Source organism: Triticum dicoccoides, chromosome 4B, assembly GCF_002162155.2.
Source record: "Triticum dicoccoides isolate Atlit2015 ecotype Zavitan chromosome 4B, WEW_v2.0, whole genome shotgun sequence".
Lineage (NCBI taxonomy): Eukaryota > Viridiplantae > Streptophyta > Magnoliopsida > Poales > Poaceae > Triticum > Triticum dicoccoides.
Genome location: NC_041387.1, coordinates 481,571,057 through 481,579,427, shown reverse-complemented (window position 1 = coordinate 481,579,427; position 8,371 = coordinate 481,571,057).

The window sequence follows — 8,371 nt, the reverse complement described above, 5'->3', positions numbered from 1 at the left end:
AGCCAGTTCGTCGTCCCACGCCCGTCGCGCCCCCACGGATGCGCATGTTGCGCTGCTCCTGGCGCGTGAGCTCCTGCACTACCATCCCGTCGACGACCTCTACGATGATTGGCTCGCCCGCATCACCGAGCTCGTTAGTACCGCAGGGGGCTCTCCCTTGCCATCCCTCTCGCTGCCTCGCCCTTCATCCGCCGTAGGAGGCAAGGAGCAGGAGGTGCCTCCGGCCCCTCCTCCCCAAGAAGGCGCCCCAGCTCCGAGGCGCACGGCCCCAGGACGAGACCCTCCATGTCCGGCGCCTGCACGACAAGAAAGGAGCTGCCAAGAAATCCCTCGTCCCCAAGAAGCTGCCCGCATACTCCCCGCACCGGCACGTCATGACCGCATCCCTGCGCCACCATGTCAAGACCCCGCGCTGCTCTAGGCAGCGGTGCGCGGGAACCTCCAAGATCAAGCCCTTCATCACTAAAGGCCTCCTGTGGCCACTGCGGGCTGTCGCGCCTTCAGCGCCGAGCTGCGTAGCGTCGCATGGCCCGGCAAGTTCAAGCCGGACCTGCCTCCTCGCTACGACGGCACTACCGACCCTGCAGAGTTCCTCCAGCTTTACGAGCTGGGCATCGAAGCCGCCAACGGAGACGAAAAGGTCATGGCGAACTGGTTTCCCATGGCGCTCAAGGATGGTGCCCACACCTGGCTCCTGGCATGATCTCCTCCTGGGACGAGATGCGCACCCGCTTCATCGCCAACTTCCAAGGCACTCGTGACCGGCCCCCAGCCATGAGTGACCTGCGCTGCGTCAAGCAACAGCCAGGAGAGACCCTGCAGAAGTACATCCAGCGCTTCAACAATGCTCGCCTCAAGATCCCTAGGGTGACTGAGGAAGCCATCATCTCAGCCTTCTCCGATGGCGTGCGTGACATCAAGATGAAAGAGGAGCTGGCCATCCATGAAGACCTGTGCACATCCCTGGAGCTGTTCAACTTGGCGACCAAGTGCGCCAGGGCTGAGGAAGGGCGCCTTTCCCTCCTCGAGCTTTCGACTACCGATCCCGAAGAGAAGAAGCCCAAGGTCAAGGACGTGAAGCACAGGGGGGCTGCTGTGCTCGCAGCGGAGCCAGACACCAAGTGAGGCAGGGAGTAGCCTGAGTCATCCAAGGGCAGCCGGTACTGCGTGTACCAAGACCTCCACACTCACAACACCAGCGAATGCGAAGAGCTCAGGGCTGTGCGAGATGGGCGTATCGGCCGACATCTCGAGCGCAACAATCGGGGCTATGGCCAAGGAGGAGGAAGAGGTGGAGGACGATGGGAAGACCGTGGCCCTCGTCAAGGGTGGCGTGACTGACCTCGCGAGGACCGCTGACAGGATCAGCCTCGCGAGGGAGGTTGGAGGGATCAGCCTCGTGAGGATCGCCCTCAAGGCAACGCAGGCCTCCCTCCTCTACCACCACCGCTGAGGAGGAATGAAGACCATCATCAGGACGAGGGGGCTGGGGGCTTCCAGGAGCCGCGTGCAATCGCTTGCATCCTGGGCGACGCTCAGGCCCCAGCCTCTCAGCGCATCTTCAAGTAGTTTGCTCGCGAGGTGAATGCCGTCCTCCCCAAGCTTGAGGCCACGCGCCCCCTCAGGTGGTCTGCGTGCGCTATCACGTTCACCTCAGCGGATCAGCTCAAGTGCGCAGCAATGGCCGGAGTCCTCCCAATGCTTTGTTCCCTAGTCATCAGCAATGTGCAAGTCACCAGGACCCTCATCGATGGCGGAGCAGGACTCAACGTCCTGTCCGTCGAGACATTCAACAATCTCCAAGTGCCATATGATCAGCTTCAGCCAACCAAGCCTTTCTCAGGAGTCACCGATGGTTCTACTGTTCCGATAGGGCAAGTCCGCCTTCCTGTCACCTTTGGGCAGTGCAACAACTACCGCACCGAGCTCATTGACTTCGATGTCGCCCACATTCGCGTGCCATACAATGCCCTGGCCAAGTTCATGGCAGTGACTCACCACGACTACAATGTCCTCAAGATGCCAGGAAGCGGTGGAGTCATCACAGTTCCTTGTGAGGAAAGGGATGCAGTGTGTTCCCTTGAGCGCGCCTTCCAAGCCGCGGCAATCGAAGACCCAGATCACAGGAGCTGAAGACTCCCTGAGGCGGTTCCTAAGAAGAAGAAGGCTTCACCTGGCCCAAAACCTCATGAGGTAGGCACCTCCGGGGGCATTGCGTTAGGATCCGCGCCCGTTCAAGGGGCGCCACCCTCTATCACATAGGAAGGCGCGCCTGGCGCCCTGCTCGGGCAGGGCTCGGGGGATCTTTCTTGGAGAGCCACCGACTTTGCCAAGATCACGATGGAGGCGCTCGGGCACCACTTGGAGGCGTGCTTCAAGGCACATTTCCCTGAGCAAGGTATGAGGCAAGGAAGGCCAAACCCTCAGGAGTTCATCGCGAGGAACACTCAGGAGCTACAGGAGTCAAGAGTCATGCACGACAGCCGCCGCCTACCCGCCGCAGCCCCACATCCAGGCGAGGATGGAGGGCTGTGCGTCTGCATCGATGTACCAGGGCTCAACTGAGCCGCATCTCAGGAGCGCCTATGGCCTTCGCACGTGGGGCGTTGCAAGGGCCCAGCTCACAGCTACGTTCGCATGCCTTTCAGCCTGCCGAACGCGGTCGCTGCTCATCAGCTCCTGCTGAGGAGCATTCTGGAGGCTCAGGAGGTCGGGCATCACGTTGTCCTGTCGGAGATGGAGATGGCCCTCAAAGATCCACCTGTGCCCCCAGAGCCTCCTGAGGCTCCAGGCCCTGGGAGCTCGTGAGGGTCGGCTTCCTCACCATGCGTCGTCCGCTACTTCAGCATTCCTTCGTCTTCGACGGTATCAGGTGACATCTTTCAAAGTTCCTTTTTTAGCTGGGAGCACCCACAGGGCTGCATCATTCCCAGGTTGCGTGGGTCCGTCCCTGCGGCATGTATCCGTTTTGCTTATGCTCTTTACCTACCTTGTTGGGGGCGCCCCTCGGGCTGCATTATCCCCAAGCTGCTCGGGCTTGACCCAGTAACGTTTGCCTTTTCTGCATCTATCTAAATGGATTTGCTCCTTCGCGCCTAACCCGATTCCTAAGGTTATCATCTCCTACTTATCACAGACCTCTCTACTCTCATGCAAAGTGCTTGCACGTTAAAAGGGGGGTACCTGAGCATCGCGACTCATGGGCTTTTACTAGCTCTCCAGCCCTCACCCCCTGGCCTTGACCCACGGCATCGCGACCTGTCATACCAGCGGCGGCTGAGCTCGCTCGAGGGACGGGACCTGAGGACGTAGAGCATTTGCATTCTAACCACCCTGCAGGAACACACCAATGATAAAGGCCCAGAGCCAGGCACAACCTGCCTCGAGGTATGGCCTCATGAGTCCCGCGCTAGCTCACGGGTGCCCAGATACACCTCTCCTAGCTCTACTGTGCCGACCACGTGTCAGGGCGGGGCTGTACATGCCCCGGGGGCTCCTCCCGGAGGGGAGCCCCCTCCCATGCACCAGTGGAAGCACCATGCTCCGTGTTGGCTGACGACACTGACGAGGAGTGGCTATGCCCGTACACATACGGAAGCACTATGCTCCGTGCTGGTGATAAACAACTGAGGGCAGCCCACGGTCGTATCAACCTCAAGGAGCCCAGAGCTTAGTGTCCGGCACCATCGCATCGCCTCCCCTCGGGAGTGCCACGCGAGGGGGCTGGACACGGGGGCTGCACCCGGGCCACGCCTGAGCGCACGCCACCCAGCCAGGTCTCTCGGACCTGGTCATCGCGCGCCCCTCCCCGAGCAGAGCCAAGGTATGAAGACTCGTTTGCACATCAAGGGGGACTCCTGAGCATCGCGACTCAGTAGCCTAACTGGTCACGTAGCCCCTCACTCCTTGGTCCCGTCCTGGTTTCCAGTCAGGGCTAACGGCGGCTGAGGTATGCGCGGGGCCGGGCCCTGCCAACGTAGAATGACAAATCCACTCCTATGCCTCCCTTCCCTACTTGTTGTTTGCGCGTCAAGGGGGACTACTGAGAATCGCGACTCAAGAGCCTAACTTGCCACGTAGCCCCTCACTCCTTAGTCCCGTCCTGGTTTCCGGTCGGGGCTAACGGCAGCTGAGGTATGCGTGGGGTCGGGCCCTGCCGACGTAGAACACAAGCAAATAGGAGGGGAAATGCAAATTCCAAGGAATTCAAAAGCAAATATTACAAGCCATAGATTGTTTCACAATGCCAAACACAAGTTTAAATGCCTCCACAAGGCATGGTGCATGTTGCATGAATTAAAACTGGACAGAAGCTGCGAAGGGATCACTTCCCAGTGGCGCCGCCGCCTGTAGTGGAGTCACGCTGGGCGGCTTTGCCTCCTGAGGCCGCGAAGCTGGCGGCATCGCGCCTGGGCAAGGTGCTGAAGGCGCGGAACTTCCCTAGCAAAGCCTCGGCTCGGCCTTTCACGGCCTCAGTAGTAGCAGCGGCAAGGTCGCCGCTCACAGGCTCCAGCAGGCTGTCGAGGTCGATGTTGGGGTCGCGAAGGTAGACGTGGCTGAGGACACGCGTTAGCGCTGCAGAGGACAGGACACGCGCCTCAGCCTCGGCCGTGGGGCCAAGGCCGTCAGCGACATCTTCAAGCGCGCGGACCAGGAAGGGAAGCAGCTCGGCGGGGCCGTCCTCTGCGCCAGCCAGCGGCTTCTCTAAGCCGCCATCATAAAGCGTCTTCAGCGCGGCACGAGCCTTCTCCTCCAGCTTCGCGAAGGCCACCCGATCCTCAGCTAGAACCTTTGCCTTGCCATCCAGCTCGATCCTCTCCGCCTTTAGCGCCTGCTCCAGCGTCTCCAACCGGCCATGACGCTCATCAAGCATGACATCTTGATCCATCACGGCAGCTTCCCGAGCCTTCATCTCCTTCTCCTTCTCTTCGCGGTTACAGACCTCCTTGGCGAGCTTGTCGTGCAGGCCTTGCAGCTCATCCTCCAGCGTCTTGCAGCGCCCCCGGGCATCAGTAGTGTCACCCAAGGCGGCCTCGCGAGCGGCCTTGGCTTGGGAGGTGGCCAGCTTCTCCTCATCAAATGCCACCGCGGCCTGGCTCAGCGCTGCTCGAACGGAGGCGTCAGAACAGACCTAGCCAGAGACCAACTCCAGGCACCCGGCCACCAGGCGGGAGTCGGCGCCCTGGAGATCTTCTTACAGCCGGCCCAGTTCGGCAGCGGCGCGATCCAAGACGGTGGAAGGAGTCGGAGAAACGGCAGTCGGTGGAGTAGGAGGAGAAGACGACAGTGTGATCACGGCTTGGGAGGAAGGAGCTCCCTGGGCCTTGGACACCTCAGCGGCAGCATCAAGCGCAGGCAACTCCAGAGTCAGCGAGGCCACAGGGGCTGACTCCTCGTCAGAGTGTCCCTGCTGGGCTCGCGAGGACGACCGGGCAGGGGAGGCACGAGCCTCGTTGCCCCCTTTCCCCGCGGATGAAGGCACTGCCCCAGCAGACGAGCTCACCTTGAGCGGGGCCGCAGAAGCCCCTTTCAACCTTTTTGCTCTAGATGCCGGCCTGGCCAAGAGAATGCAGATGTCAAGCCTCGATGACAGAAACAAAGCAAAACACGAATCGAGCACTTAATGGTCATCGTTCGAGGACTCAAGCAGCCTTCGGCCAAACTTGAAGCCCGAGAGCCTACAGCTGGGGTCGGCCTTGGGAGGCCCGGAAGCAGAGGGCATGACAGGAGGGCTGGAGCTAGCCTTAGGCCGCCCCGGGACTAGAGCAAACCCTGGGGGAACCAGCCCCGACCTGCCCTTCCTCGGGACCAAGGGGGAATCCTCCCCTCCTCGCCTGGCACCGGCCTCCTCGTCGTCCGGCATGGAGCGGAGGGCGCGGGACCTGCGCCGAGGAAATGACTCCCCTGACTCCTCGCCGGTCGCCTCAGAGTCAGGCTCTTCTTCCTCCTCCTCTTCTTCCTCCTCACTCCCGCTGGAGTTGCCGGAGGACACGTTCACCGTCGCCAGCACAGCCAGATCTCCGGGAGCTTCTACGGGCACCAGCCCCTCACCGTTGAAGGTGGGCATGGCGTTCACCACCTGCTCCCAGTCGTCGCGAAGAAACAGGGGGACGGGAGCGCCCTCCAACCTCGCCACGTCTCCCCCAACCAAGGAATGGAGAGCCGCAACCAGATCTTCATCGGCCAGGGCCTGGGAGCTCAGGCGAAGGGCAGCGTCTGGTTCCCCAAGCCTCCACAATGGGAGCGAGTGCTCCTGAAGTGGAGCCACCTGGTGCTCCAGGAACTCCCTCAGGAGCGTGGCCCCGGTCAGACTCGCCGTCGCCAGGTTGCCTGGCCTCAGGTCCGCGTTCATCCTCTTCAGCACCAGCTTCGCGCGGGGATCGACAAGCTCCGCGCGGGACCACGTGTCAACGGCCTTGGGCTGCCCCGTAGGCAGCACCAGTCGAGGGTGGATGCGCCCAACATCCACCATGACCCATTTGCTTCGGAAGCCTTCGATCCTCTTCCCAGGCTTCGAGGTGGCATTGGAGCTGGAGTACGCGACAAAGCTCGCACATGCAGTGATGGGGCCGCGAGAAACCCGGAGGTAAAAGCAATGGCGTAGCAAGGCCACCGAGGGCTTTACCCCAACGTGAGCCTCCCAATAATAGGTGAAAATTGCCAGGAGAAGAAACGAGTTGGGGTGGAGGTGCAGAGCTTGCAAATTGTATTGGCGAAGAACAGTGAGGAAGAACTCGGAAAAATGAGGCACCAAACCGGCGATGATGGCGCTCGCAAAGAGCGGGTAGAAGGTGCTCCCCTTGTCTTCGGGCTGGCGGAGCCGGCCTTGAGCACAGTCGCCCCCACGTTGCCCTGCGCCACCGTCATCAGGCATGTGAGGGCGAGATTCTTCTCTGACATGTTCGGGGGATCCAGAGCCGGCAAGTACCAGGCCTCAGTCAGGGTCTTGCGGGGCGCCATGGCTTGCCAAAGGTGAGGGATTGAGGCAGATCTGGAGGATTTTGGAAGCGAGAAGGAGGAGAGCGAGAATGGGGATTTGGAGCAAGGCGAATAAGAGCGAAGCAAGCTAGTCTGGCCCCGGCACCTCTTTTTGTCAGATGGACAGTTGCCAAGGCATCATGGGGAAGCGGGGACGCCCACGTCCAATCAATCGCCACGCGGCGCCCAAGGCCGCAGGCTGTTGGGGCCCGCGGCACTTCACACTTGCCCCTTCGCTTCTCTGCTAAGCCAAGTCCGCGCGCGCCTTGGGCCCGGGGGCTACTGTCGGCGTTCTGGGAACGGGGGTCCCCAGACTTGCCTGCCTGCGGCCTACGGCATGGCTCAAGTAGGGGGCCCAGTGCGTCCCAACTTCATCAGATCAAGCTCAAGACCTTCGCGAGGGGCCAGGCCTCGCGGGGCGGACGACATGGAGCTTCCTCAGGAGCACCTCACCAGGCAGGCTCACGAGGAGGCGGAGAGATCAAGGCAGGGCACCTCGTGAGGTGCCCATGAAGCAAGCCATGACGATCGAGACCAGGCGGGCAGCAGGCGGGCGCCGGCCTGCGCAGTGTCCTTGTTTCCCCTTTGGTGCAAAGGGGGCAAGCACAGGCCAAGGCATCAGGCAAAGGTTACCGTTTCGGTGCAACAAGACCAAGACCAGCAGAACGGCCGGAAGGCGGTCATCGTGGAGCCCAGGACGGCATCATCGTCAGAGCCTTTGACAGGTGAGGACCGACTTTAGTCAGGATAAGTGTACTAGATGTTCCCCTTCAAAATGGCCAGTTGTTGGCGCCCTTCCCGCTCAATATTTGGGAAGAGGCCCAGGGCCTTCCTCGATAAATAGGACTAGCCACCACAGAGTAGAGGCATCGAGATCTATATCTAGAGAGCTAGAAAACGGTAGGCATCTCGAATCAGCCCCTCCAAAGGGACACCACCACCACAAGAACACCCCTCGCGAGGCTGTTCTTCCCTTGTACTGTTCATCATCCGCCCCAGAGGCAATCCACCACACCACACACTGGAGTAGGGTGTTACAACACAACGGTGGCCCGAACCAGTATAAATCTCGTGTCCCTTGTGTGTTCTTCTTTCGAGCCTAGATCCTTTGAGAGATTTCGATACGTGAGCTGGTAGGGGAAAGATCTTCGCACACACCCCAGTGTTTGAACCTCAAGGGTCTGCTGGCACCCGAAATCTGACAGACACCCCCAAAGAAAGCGATGGCAATGAGGCAACGAAGGATAATCCCCTTGAGAAGCAATCTAAGCACCGGCGTCATCGGCGCCGCTCTAAGCCTCGTCATAGCAAAAATAGCGATACCGGCACAGGAGACAATAGCACTCTGGATGGTGCTGAAGACAAAAACAACCCCGCCCAGCCAAGCTTCGAG